The sequence below is a fragment of the Pseudophryne corroboree genome, chromosome 1 (assembly GCF_028390025.1).
Source record: "Pseudophryne corroboree isolate aPseCor3 chromosome 1, aPseCor3.hap2, whole genome shotgun sequence".
Taxonomy (NCBI): Eukaryota; Metazoa; Chordata; class Amphibia; order Anura; family Myobatrachidae; genus Pseudophryne; species Pseudophryne corroboree.
Window position 1 is genome coordinate 287,082,452 of NC_086444.1, and position 14,058 is coordinate 287,096,509.

Below are 14,058 nucleotides of genomic sequence, written 5' to 3' on the forward strand. Positions count from 1 at the left end.
TCCACCTCCTGAACCCAAGTCGTGATGGCTTCAGCAGACCAAGAGGCCGCAATAGTAGGTCTATGCACAGCTCCAGCGAGAGTATAAGTAGACTTCAAGCAACCCTCCACACGTTTATCCGTCGGTTCTTTCAGAGAAGTGACGGTAGTGACAGGCAGAGCAGAAGAAACCACCAACCGTGCGACTTGTGAGTCCACTCGAGGCGGAGTTTCCCAATTTTTACTTAGCTCTGCGGCAAGAGGATAGCGAGCTAGCATCTTCTTATGAGGGGTAAACTTTTTCCAAGGACACTCCCAGGGTTCCTGACATATGTCAACCAAATGGTCAGAATGAGGTAAAACAAGTTCAGCGACCTTCTGAAGTTTGAACCTATCAGGTTTCTTAGAGGCCTTTTGATGTTCTGTGTCATCATCAATTTGGAGAATCAGCCTGATAGCCTCCAAGAGATCAGGAACATCTACCTGTGAAACAGATTCCCCATCAGAAGCATCTGCATCAGTGTCTGAGGGGTATGTATACACACTCTCTTCATCAGAAGAGGTATCCGGAACATGAGTGGATTTGGAGGAAGTAAGGGCCCGCTTAGAGGACCCATTGGCCTTAGGCGGGCGAGGGCCAGGTATCTGCTTAGCCATTGTCTGATGGAATTGCTGTAACTGAGTGGACAGAGTATCTGCCTATGGCGGATTAACCGCAGGGACAAATTGTGGCTGTAAAGGCACAGGTGGTCCCATAGGGGGCGTGAGTCTAGTTACAAGCGTATTCAGCAATGTAGAGAAAGTAGCCCAGGGTGGGTCTGAATGAACCCCCGTTGCTACAACCTGACTGGGAGGTAAAGAGCCCCCAGCACTTGAGCCCTCAGTTGCAATATTATCCTCTAAGGCAGGCATGTCCAAACTGCGGCCCTAAGGGGTCCATGACGTCACCACCGCGACTGGTAGAATCAGCCACGGAACCGTCAGCCCTTGTAGCCGACATCATAGGAAGGCTAATCCAAGGACAATGCAGTACAATAAATGCAGAAAATTTACCCAAACAGAACCCCCTGTATAGTGTAATGCACAAACAGAGGATTCAAGTGGCAAATGGTGACTGAAAAGCACAGGGAAAAATACTATACAAGTATATACTGTGAAAAACACCTATATTAACCAAAAGCCCTGAGCCCCCCGCAGGGTAGAGAATATAGGGTTAGCACTTATGAGATAGATACACGGAGTAGATATCACACAGCAGCTATATGCACACACACAGTCATATATACAATGCAGAAGTTATGACAAGTAATAAAACTGCACTGGACTAACAATACTAAGTAATACTGAGTAAAGCAATACTGTATATGTCACTAGATATAACAATGCACAGTAAAGACTGGATGTATATCACAGGGAACTTGTACCAGATTACCCTGTCACAATGAACTATTTATTAACTAACACTGCCAAAAGACATGTAGAATACTTCAGTGTCCTGCAAATGCACAGCGCTGACTACTAAGGCGGCTTTGCAGAGGAGGTTTTGCCCATGCAGTCCCAGAGCAGTGTGATGGCGCCAAATACTGCCACAGGGAATGAGGGAGAAGACATATGCAGCTCCAGGATGGGAACATTTATATAAAATAGCGCCTGGGGTGGGGGAGGGTCTATATCTCCTAGCTGGACTTCCTCACCGGGTACAGCGGGCCCTTGTAAAATGGGTTAAAACCCGACCTGCGCCCTTGCCCTGGTGGTCTAGTGGGGTCCTTGTACCAACACAGTGAACACGCCAGCGTGCGTGGCCCGCCTCCCACAGGCCGCGCCGGATCGCGGTTTGCAGCGGGTACCACCTGGGGGTCCCTCTTACCTCCTCACCTGATGCGGCCAAGCGATCCTGGAGAGCAGCGTTGGATGTGTGTGATATGCGCCGGGAACCGGAGTCCTCCGCTGTAAGTACCCGGCAATCAGGGACACGGGAGTATACAGCGCCGCCAGGGGAGGTGATGGAGCCGCAGCATTTAATGTCAGACTGACATCCAGCACTTGTCAGTGCTATGCTGCGGCCCTTGAAGTCTTCAATCTTCAGAAAAAAAGCTCTTTTCAGGGCTGCTTGGAGCAGCCCACCTGTTAGTGTCCTGCCTGCAGGGCACCAACTTACAAACTGAGCTCCAGTGCCTGGAGGCGGGGATATAGAGGAGGTGGCGCTATGCATCCTGGGAACAGTCAAAGCTTTTAGCCTGTTGGTACCTCGGATCAAGATTCTACTCTACACCCCGACGTTATTCCTTGTGGAATACCAGTGTACCCCGCTGCAGAAAAGTTTTTATTGATATTTGGAAAAAAAATATTAAATTAAGTACATTGCGCCTACCTGGCATCCTTAGGGTCAGTTATGTGGAGGTGTACAGTTGTGCTTCTGATTGTCCACGTTATGATTGGCAGCCTCCATCACTGGTTTTGATCATAAATAATTTGATTTGGTCCTGGACCACCAACCCAAGGCACCCATGCAAGAGCCTCGTGGCACCCCACTGTGCCAAGGCTCACAGTTTGGGAACCACTGGTTTAGAGTATCGCTGTTCCACATTTACATTGGGCAGCAGTGCCGTGTGGGCTGATTTATGCTATGATTGTTAGGTATTTACTACTCAATTTGCGGTGGAGTGGACATACTGTATTCCTACTGAAGAGCGACCTGCCGGTGCCCCTCATCCCACATTCATTGCCTAAATTCTGCATTTCAAGGATAAAGATGCCATACTTCATCTGCCTCAATTATGTGGCCCTCTTGAATATAATTGTCAGTTGCCTACAGATAGCTGGTTTTCGAGTATGTAATCAGTATCTACTTTTGGGTTTTCGGTGCAGGATATACTATATGACTATAGAGTATATATGTACTTCTCTGCTGACGTCCATAAATCCAGGTCCCAATTTCTACATGTCAAGTGATCGCTCAGTAGTTCAGGCCTTCCCTACAACATACTACTTCCTGTCAGATGGCAAGTGGCAGCAGATAGTACATTTACAGCATACCTCCCAACATGGGCCCTCATTCCGAGTTGTTCGCTCGCTAGCTGCTTTTAGCAGCATTGCAAACGCTAGGCCGCCGCCCTCTGGGAGTGTATCTTAGCTTAGCAGAATTGCTAACGAAAGGTTAGCAGTTCTGCTATTAAATATTTCCCTGCAGTTTCTGAGTAGCTCCAGACCTACTCCTAGATTGCGATCACTGCAGACTGTTTGGTTCCTGGTTTGACGTCACAAACACGCCCTGCGTTCGGCCAGCCACTCCCCCGTTTCCCCAGCCACTCCTGCGTTTTTGGCTGGCACGCCTGCGTTTTTTAGGACACTCCCGGAAAACGCTCAGTTACCACCCAGAAACACCCACTTCCTGTCAATCACTCACCGATCAGCAGAGCGACTGAAAAGCGTCGCTCGGCCCTGTGTGAAATTGCATAGTTTTGTGTGAAAGTACTTAGCGCGTGCGCCCTGCGGCCCATACGCATGTGCAGAACTGCCGGTTTTTAGCCTGATCGCAATTCTGCTAAAAACGGCAGCGAGCGAACAACACGGAATGACCTCCATGACCCTCTCCAGGAGGGACAGAATGCTCTGCTCCTGGACTTCCCTCTTACTGCTTATTGCCAGCACCTGTGCTGAAACACCTTTCTTATCCATTAACCTGTTCAACAGAGGTGCTGGCAATCATAAATGAAGAGAAAAATCCAGAAGCAGAGCATTGTGTCCCTCCTGGAGAGGGTAATGTTGGCAGGTATGATTTACAGGGACAATTGGCAACTATACCATTCACTTGTTATATTGCTTAAATGAGAGAGAGAGAGAGAGAGAGAGAGAGAGAGAGAGAGAGAGAGAGAGAGAGAGAGAGTGTGTGTGTGTGTGTGTGTGTGTGTGTGTGTGTGTGTGTGTGTGTGTGTGTGTGTGTGTGTGTGTGTCAGAGACTAGAGCAGGCATGTCAAACTCAAAATCCCAACAAGGGGGTTTATTTACTAATATTCGTGTTTGTGCTGTTTTTTAGGAAGTTTGAACTCGAATTTTATCAGACGTATTTTACTGCAACTTTTTGAATCCATGTACGGTAACCTACTAAGCTGCCAAGTTTTCTATTTTCGTTTTTTTTCCAATGTCGATGTGATTCGTATTGTCAGGCAGTGTTTTACGGGAGTGATTAGTAAAACACTGCTGGACATAACACAATGAATCCCGGCCGGATCAGTGAGATCCGTGCAGGGCTTCATTGTGTATATTATACTAAGTGATGAAAGGGATAAAAATGAAAAAATAAATAAATGCGTGGGGTACCCCCTCCTATGCGTAACCAGCCTTGGGCTCTTTGAGCCGGTCCTGGTTGTAAAAATACAGGGGGAAAATTGTGTAGGGTTCCCCCATACTTAAACAACCAGCACCTGGCTCCACTAGCCAGAGAGATAATGCCACAGCCGGGGGACACTTTTATACTGGTCCCTGCAGCCGTGGCATTACCCCCCCAACTAGTCACCCCTGGCCAGGGTACCTTGGAGGATTGGGGACCCCTTAAATCAAGGAGCCCCCCCTCCAGCCACCCAAGGGCCAGGGGTAAAGCCCGAGGCTGCCCCCCCCCCCATCCGTGGGCGGTGGATGGGAGGCTGAAAGCCTTTGTGTAAAATGAAAGAATATTGTTTTATGTAGAACTACAAGTCCCAGCAAGCCTACCCCGCAAGCTGATACTTTGAGAACCACAAGTACCATCATGCGGGAAAATAACGGGCCCACTGGTACCTGTAGTTCTACTACAACCCCCCCCCCCCCAAAAAAAAAAAAAGACACACACACCGTGATAGTATAATTTTATTTATACACACTTACACACTGTTAGGATCTCCTGCTCTGTGCTGCCACGTCGCCATGGCAACTGGGAGGCAAGTGTTAGCGAAGTAACCTGAGCGCAGCTGATACTCCAGTCCGGGTTTTTACTGTGTAGTGGTTACAGGCTCTGTGCACGGCAGGGAATCCGGCGCTGGTTTTGAGCTCACAGTCTGTGAGGTCTGAGTGGGGCGTGGACAGCACCTGCTATATAAACCATCCTCTCAGGCTAGGCAAATGCTGCTGAATCTTTGTTTGTTAGTCAGTTCCAGAGAGTTAGCTAGTACTGTGTGACTTTGTATTTACTTGTTGCTTACTGCGAATAGGCCTTGGGATTCGGTACTTCATTCTGCCAATCCGGACCTAGCAGTAAGACTGGAGTCAGTTGTTTGACCTGCTGGGGTTCTTTTGCTACTCTGTGAACCCAGCAGGTTTGCGGCTGTACTCTCAGACCTGCTTGCTTAATCCTCCCTCACTGTGCAGGGCGTCCAGGTGTCAGTTTAGTGGCAGTAAGCTGAACCTGTGCCCTGCAAGTGGGGGTTAGGATTGTGGATACTCTCCTTGTGTCTATATTTCTATCTCTGACCAAGGAGTTTATTCCCACACCCGTTGGTAACCCTTTGGGGTTTCTTCTGTTGCTCTTAGCAACATCATTTCAGGTGCTCCACATGTTAAATCACTACACATCGCTTCATTGTCCGCTCTATTCCATCTGAGCATTCCTGACACTAGGGAGACACCCAATTCCTGAGCCTTTGGGCTTCTCCGTTCACTTTGTGTTTATTAGTTATTCCATCACCTCCTGTGTATGTTATGTTATACTGTCTGTGAGTTCGTTTGCTTCGCTTCCCTCTCTGTTCATACACCGGTATACTCCTGTTAGCACTGGTGTGCGTAACATATTCAGCAGCCCTACTCCTGTTGAAATTTTGTGGGAATATGGAGCATACCCCTCAAAATACTTTGCAACAGATGGTCGATCAGGTGCAGGTCCTGACTCGACAATTTAATGAGATGTCCATTAAAATGAACACCCCGCAGGCCGCTAGCGGAGCTCCCGCAGCAGCAGCGGCAAGTTCAGGGGTTAAGGAGCCGAAAGTAAATCTCCCGGATCGTTTTTCTGGAGATCGCTCGCAGTTCTTTTGTTTCAAGGAGAGCTGTAAGCTATATTTCAGGCTTAGGCCCCAGTCTTCTGGGTCGGAGATTCAGCGGGTGGGCATGGTGATTTCCTTGCTATAAGGAGACCCACAGGTCTGGGCATATGGGTTACAGCCTGACTGTCCGTCGCTTAAAAGTGTTGATGCTTTTTTTACGGCACTGGGCATTTTGTATGATGACCCTGACAAGATGGCTTCAGCCGAGGCTCAGATTACGGTTCTTAAGCAAGGGCGACGGCCAGCTGAGGTTTATAGTACGGAGTTTCGGAGGTTGGCTCATGATACCCAGTGGAATGACCCAGCCCTGAGAAACCAGTACCGAAGGGGCCTTTCTGACCAGATAAAGGACCAACTGGTACAATATCCCTCGCCTGATAGCTTAGATCAGCTCATGCAGTTATCCATCCGGGTGGATAGACGGCTGAGAGAGCGTAGGCTTGAAAGGGAGACCACAGTTTCCTTTTTTCCCAAGGGAACCTCAGACTCAGAATATTCCGAGGAGCCTATGCAGATTGGGGCTACCCGCCTCTCCTCACGTGAGAAGACGCGGAGGAGACAGCAGGGTTTGTGTTTGTACTGTGGGAATAAAGGTCATGTTGTAGTATCATGCCCAGAAACCAGAGGGTTTTCATGGACCGTCAATTCGCCCTGGAACACTCTGTTCCCTCAGTACCTTTGGCATCAGAGATTGAGATCTGTGGGTTAAACGGGGAACCATTGTCCCAGGGTAAAATTACCTCCTGCACCAGCCAAATTCCTTTGTTTATTGGAGCCACACACTCTGAAAAATTGTCTTTTTATGTGACTGTCTGTTCTTTTGCCCCATTGGTTTTGGGGTTACCCTGGTTAAGGGCCCGTAACCCTCAATTTGACTGGGTCTCTGGGGAGATTCTTAGTTGGGGTAGTGATTGTTTCAGGAGTTGCTTGAGCCTTCCAGTCAGGCTCTCGCAGCTAAGTTTACCAGGATTGCCAGGATGTTATGCAGATTTTGCGGATGTGTTCTCCAAAAAAGTTGCGGAGGTACTACCTCCCCATCGCCCCTATGACTGTGCCATTCATTTGTTGCCGGATGCTAAGCTTCCCAAGAGCAGGTTGTACTCCCTGTCACGTCCTGAGACTCAGGCTATGGCAGAGTACATTCAGGAGAACTTGGCTAAGGGATTTATCAGACCCTCACAGTCCCCAGTTGGGTCGGGGTTCTTTTTCGTGGGTAAAAAGGACGGTTCGTTGCGACCCTGCATCGACTTCAGGGAATTGAACCGTATCACGATTAAAAACTAGTACCCACTGCCTCTCATTTCGGTTTTGTTTGACCAGCTTCGTACTGCCACCATTTTTTCTAAGATTGACCTACGCGGTGCTTACAATCTAATCCGAATAAGAGAGGGGGATGAATGGAAGACTGCCTTTAACACCCACTCAGGGCATTATGAATATTTGGTGATGCCTTTTGGGCTCTCTAATGCCCCGGCAGTCTTCCAGGAATTCATGAACGATGTGCTCAGGGAATATTTGGATAGATTCTTAGTTGTTTATCTAGATGACATCCTAATCTTCTCTCATTCCCTGGAGGAACACCGGAAGCATGTACGCTTAGTCCTCCAGAAACTCAGAGACCACCAGCTTGGGGCGAAGCTGGAGAAGTGCGAGTTTGAAGTCCAGCAAATCGCATTTCTAGGGTATATTATCTCCTCAGAAGGTTTCCAAATGGAGGGTTCTAAGGTACAGGCAGTCCTGGATTGGGTGCAGCCCACTAGTTTGAAGGCGCTTCAGCGTTTTCTGGGCTTTGCGAATTTTTATAGACGGTTTATCGCTGGATTTTCGTCTATAGTGGCCCCCTTGGTGGCACTCACTAAGAAAGGGGCGGATGTTGCTCACTGGTCTTGTGAGGCCAAAGCGGCCTTTGCCCGTCTCAAAAGGGCATTTGTCTCGACCAAGGTGCTGCGACACCCAGATCCAGAGCGTCCTTTTGTGGTAGAAGTGGATGCCTCTGAGATAGGTATTGGGGCAGTGCTCTCTCAGATGGGGGTGTCTGATAATCGCCTTCATCCCTGTGCTTACTTTTCCCGTAAATTTTCGTCTGCCGAGATGAATTATGATGTGGGTAACCGGGAATTGTTGGCTATAAAGGATGCACTCGGGGAGTGGAGACACTGGCTTGAGGGGGCTAAGTTTGTGGTCTCAATTCTCACCAACCATAAGAATCTGGCATATTTAGAGTCAGCGAAGCGGCTCAATGCCAGGCAGGCACGATGGGCTTTGTTTTTTGCTCGCTTTAATTTTTTGATAACATATCGCCCTGGGTCAAAAAACATCAAGGCTGATGCGCTCTCGCTGAGTTTTGCTCCAGTTCAAGAGACCACCGAGGAGCCATTGCCCATTGTGTCCCCATCATGTATTAAAGTGGGCATTACCCAGGACCTCTTATCATTAGTCCTTAGAGCACAGGAGCAGGCTCCTCCAGACCTTCCGGTAGGTCTCTTGTTTGTGCCTCCTAGGTTAAGACAGCGAGTGCTCCTGGAATTCCATGCCAAGAGGTCGGCAGGGCATCCGGGTATTGCCAGAACTCGGGAGTTGCTGTCTAGGGCGGTGTGGTGGCCCTCGGTGGCTAGGGATGTGGATCAGTGGGTTCGGGCATGTGACGTTTGTGCCCGAAATAAAACTCCTAGAGGGGTTCCTGTTGGCCCATTACATCCACTCTCTATTCCGTCTAAGCCATGGACCCACATTTCCATGGATTTTGTGGTGGACTTGCCCAAATCCTCGGGGATGACAGCCATTTGGGTTGTCGTTGACAGGTTTTCGAAGATGGCGCATTTCGTTCCACTGGCTGGGTTGCCATCGGCCAGACGCCTGTCTGAGTTATTTATGCAGCATGTTGTGCACCTCCACGGGTTGCCACTTGATGTGGTCTCTGACCGTGGATCCCAGTTTGTGGCCAAATTCTGGAGGGCATTTTGTTCTGATCTCCAGATTTCTGTGAACTTGTCGTCAGGCTACCTTCCACAGTCTAATGGGCAGACTGAGAGGGTGAGCCAGTCCTTGGAGCAGTTCCTCAGGTGTTATGTCTCCAAGTGTCATACTGACTGGGTTGCTCATCTGTCCATGGTGGAGTTTGCCTATAACAACGCGGCTCACTCTGCTACAGGGATCTCTCCCTTCCTTTGTGTGTATGGGCATCATCCTAAGGTCAATTCTTTTGACCCCCTGGATTCCACGTCTGGTGGTTCCTCTGTTGTTTCGGTCCTTAGGGGTATTTGGAGGAAAGTGAAGAAAGCCCTTGTGTCTGTGTCATTAGTGACCAAAAGGGTTTTTGATAAGCGGAGAAGACCCTGCAGCTTCAAATTAGGAGACTTCGTGTGGTTGTCCACCAAGAATTTGAAGTTGAGACAGCCATCTCATAAGTTTGGCCCCCGGTTCATCGGCCCTTATAAGATCACCAGGGTTATCAATCCGGTGGCATTTCAGTTAGATCTGCCCCGTTCATTGGGTATCAATAAAACATTTAATTGTTCCCTTTTAAAACTGGCGGTTAGTAATCCTTCTTCCAGTGGAAGACCTTCTCCTCTTCTGATACGGGGTCAGAGGGAGTTTGTGGTTGAAAGGGTTCTTGACTCAAAGATGGTTCGGGGTCGGCTGTCATTTTTGGTGCACTGGAAGGGGTATGGCCCGGAGGAGCGGTCGTGGGTGCGCAGTTGTGATCTTCATGCCCCCAGACTGATACGCTCTTTCTTCTCGCAGTTCCCCGATAAACCCGGTGGTAGGGGTTCTTTGACCCCTCGTCAGAGGGGGGGTACTGTTAGGATCTCCTGCTCTGTGCTGCCACGTCGCCATGGCAACCGGGAGGCAAGTGTTAGCGAAGTAACCTGAGCGCAGCTGATACTCCGGTCCGGGTTTTTACTGTGTAGTGGTTACAGGCTCTGTGCACGGCAGGGAATCCGGCGCTGGTTTTGTGCTCACAGTCTGTGAGGTCTGAGTGGGGCGTGGACAGCACCTGCTATATAAACCATCCTCTCAGGCTAGGCAAATGCTGCTGAATCTTTGTTTGTTAGTCAGTTCCAGAGAGTTAGCTAGTACTGTGTGACTTTGTATTTACTTGTTGCTTACTGCGAATAGGCCTTGGGATTCGGTACTTCATTCTGCCAATCCGGACCTAGCAGTAAGACTGGAGTCAGTTGTTTGACCTGCTGGGGTTCTTTTGCTATTCTGTGAACCCAGCAGGTTTGCGGCTGTACTCTCAGACCTGCTTGCTTAATCCTCCCTCACTGTGCAGGGCGTCCAGGTGTCAGTTTAGTGGCAGTAAGCTGAACCTGTGCCCTGCAAGTGGGGGTTAGGATTGTGGATACTCTCCTTGTGTCTATATTTCTATCTCTGACCAAGGAGTTTATTCCCACACCCGTTGGTAACCCTTTGGGGTTTCTTCTGTTGCTCTTAGCAACATCATTTCAGGTGCTCCACATGTTAAATCACTACACATCGCTTCATTGTCCGCTCTATTCCATCTGAGCATTCCTGACACTAGGGAGACACCCAATTCCTGAGCCTTTGGGCTTCTCCGTTCACTTTGTGTTTATTAGTTATTCCATCACCTCCTGTGTATGTTATGTTATACTGTCTGTGAGTTCGTTTGCTTCGCTTCCCTCTCTGTTCATACACCGGTATACTCCTGTTAGCACTGGTGTGCGTAACACACACTCACATACTTACCTACCTCCAACGCTGCGATTCACATCCCCTTGTCTAGTAGAATCCACGGATTACCTGTAAAAATAGGATTTTGGTAACATACCGGTAAATCCTTTTCTCCTAGTCCGTAGAGGATGCTTGGGACGACATCAAGACCATGGGGTATAGAATGGATCAGCAGGAGACATGGGCACTCTAAAGACTTTTCATTAGGTGTGAACTGGCTCCTCCCTCTATGCCCTCCTCCAGACCTCAGTTGCAGGAACTGTGCCCAGGGAGACCGACATTTCGAGGAAAAGATTTACTTAAATTAGTTGTGAGATATCTACCAACTCACACCCTCAACCATGCCGCACACATGGCATTCAACATAACACACGCCAACAGGCATGAATAAATTGCAGCAACATGCTGAAACCAAGATAACACAACTTGTGTAAGTGTAATAATAAGAATTTACTCACCGGTAATTCTATTTCTCGTAGTCCGTAGTGGATGCTGGGTACTCCGTAAGGACCATGGGGCAGAGCTGGATTAAGACTTCGGGGGGCCCGGGGGACTATAGACAGGGGGGGCCCTCAGGTCTAAAATTAAAACCATGATACAAAAGTATACATATACAGTATAATATATATATATATATATATATATATATATATGGTACATGCTGTATAATATGAATTAGGGGAGTACCGGCCACTTTGTGTGTGAGTGTTCCGTGTGTGTGTGTGTGTGTGTGTGTGTGTGTATGTATGTGTATATATATATATATATATATACACAGTCACTGCCAATGCAGTATAATAAGTATTATATAAGGTCTGGGGGGACCTGCTATAATAAGCATTATAAGGGATGGGCATATATATATATATATATATATATATATAGCTTTATATATCAGTGTGCCCCCTCCCCTGTTTGAAGCAGGCCCCCATCTCCAGCAATGCTAATAGCAGGCTGTCACAGCAAATACCTAGTCTTTTGTATTTTTTCTGAGCGTGACCCGAGCCTCCCGACTCCTCTTCTCCCTCGTGAGTGAGGTCATGATGCACAATGCGGAAGAAGGAACTATCATGCCGTGCGTGCTAGCAGCACCCAGCACTGCCGGCAAGCTGTCATCCCTGCGATTAGACACCTGCCGGAGTCTGACTACAGCCATCCAGCGCAGTGCTCCACCACAATCACCCTCTCTATGAACCTGGTCACATCAGCCGGGCCCTAGACAGGTGCGTCTGTTACATAGTGGTAAATGTGCCACGCTAGGAATCCTGCTTTCTCTGCCTGCCGAGTGACAGCTCAGCTGTCCAATGTTGTGTGCAGCAGCAGCAGCCTGCGGCTCCGTGACTGGCTGGAGCGCAGGCTGCAGCAGCAGCTACACACACCATTGAACAGCTGAGCTGTCACTCGGCAGGCTGCCCAGCAAAGCTCTGCGGCGTCTGTGATGGCAGTCAGCCATGTCAGAGGGGAGTGTAGCGCTGCCGCTGCGGATCAGTTCAGTAACATAAGATCTGATCCATGGCTGGTGGCGGGGGGCCCTTTCAGATTGGGGGGGCCCGGGGTACTTAACCCCAGAGCCCCCCCCTTAATCCGGCTCTGCCATGGGGTATAGACGGGCTTCGCAGGAGACTGGGCACTCTTAAAAGAAAGATTAGGTACTATATCTGGTGTGCACTGGCTCCTCCCTCTATGCCCCTCCTCCAGACCTCAGTTAGGGAAACTGTGCCCGGAAGAGCTGACATTACTAGGAAAGGATTTGGAACCCAGGGTAAGACTCATACCAGCCACACCAATCACACTGTACAACTCGTGATAACTATACCCAGTTAACAGTATGAACAAAAACTGAGCCTCTCTCAACAGATGGCTCATACAATAACCCTTTAGTTAAGCAATAACTATATACATGTATTGCAGAGAGTCCGCACTTGGGACGGGCTCCCAGCATCCACTACGGACTACGAGAAATAGAATTACCGGTGAGTAAATTCTTATTTTCTCTGACGTCCTAGTGGATGCTGGGTACTCCGTAAGGACCATGGGGATTATACCAAAGCTCCCAAACGGGCGGGAGAGTGCGGATGACTCTGCAGCACCGAATGAGCAAACTCAAGGTCCTTCTCAGCCAGGGTATCAAACTTGTAGAATTTTGCAAAAGTGTTTGAACCCGACCAAGTAGCAGCTCGGCAAACTTGTAAAGCCGAGACCTCTCGGGCAGCCGCCCAAGAAGAGCCCACCTTCCTCGTGGAATGAGCTTTTACTGATTTAGGATGCGGCAGTCCAGCCGCAGAATGTGCAAGCTGAATGGTGTTACAGATCAAGCGAGCAATAGTCTGCTTTGAAGCAGGAGCACCCAGCTTGTTGGGTGCATGCAGGATAAATAGCGAGTCAGTTTTTCTGACTCCAGCCGTCCTGGAAACATAAAGTTTCAGGGCCCGGACTACGTTCAGCAACTTGGAATCCTCCAAGTCCCTAGTAGCCGCAGGCACCACAATAGGTTGGTTTAAATGAAACGATGATACCACCTTAGGGAGAAATTGGGGACGAGTCCTCCATTCTGCCCTTTCCATATGGAAGATCAGATATGGGCTTTTACATGACAAAGCCGCCAATTCTGACACACGCCTAGTCCAAGCTAAGGCCAAAAGCATGACCACTTTCCACGTGAGATATTTTAGCTCCACGTTCTTAAGTGGCTCAAACCAGTGGGATTTTAGGAATCCAACACACGTTAAGATCCCAAGGTGCCACTGGAGGCACAAAAGGGGCTGAATATGCAGCACCCCTGTGACAACGTCCGAACTTCAGGCAGTGAAGCCAGTTCTTTTTGAGAGAAAAAGGGATAGGGCCGAAATCTTGGCCTTTATGGATCCTAATTTTAGGCCCATAGTCACTCCTGACTGTAGGAAGTGCAGGAATCGACCCCCCTGGAATTCCTCTGTAGGGCCTTCCCGGCTACACACCAAGCAACCTATTTTCGCCATATACAGTGAAAAAGTCTTGCTGTCACGTCTTTCCTAGCCTTTATCAGCGTAGGAATAACTGCATCCGGAATGCCCTTTTCCGCTAGGATCCGGCGTTCAACCGCCATGCCGTCCAACGCAGCCGCGGTAAGTCTTGGATCAGACAGGGTCCCTGTTGCAACATGTCCTGACTGAGAGGCAGAGGCCATGGGTCCTCTGAGAGCATTTCTTGCAGTTCCGGGTACCGAGTCCTTCTTGGCCAATCCGGAGCAAAGAATATTGTTCACACTCCTCCGTTTATTACAATTCTCAGCCCTTGGGTCTGAGAGGAAGAGGAGGGAATATATAGACCGACTGGAACACCCACGGTGTTACTAGTGCGACCACAGCTATCGCCTGAGAGTCCCTTGACCC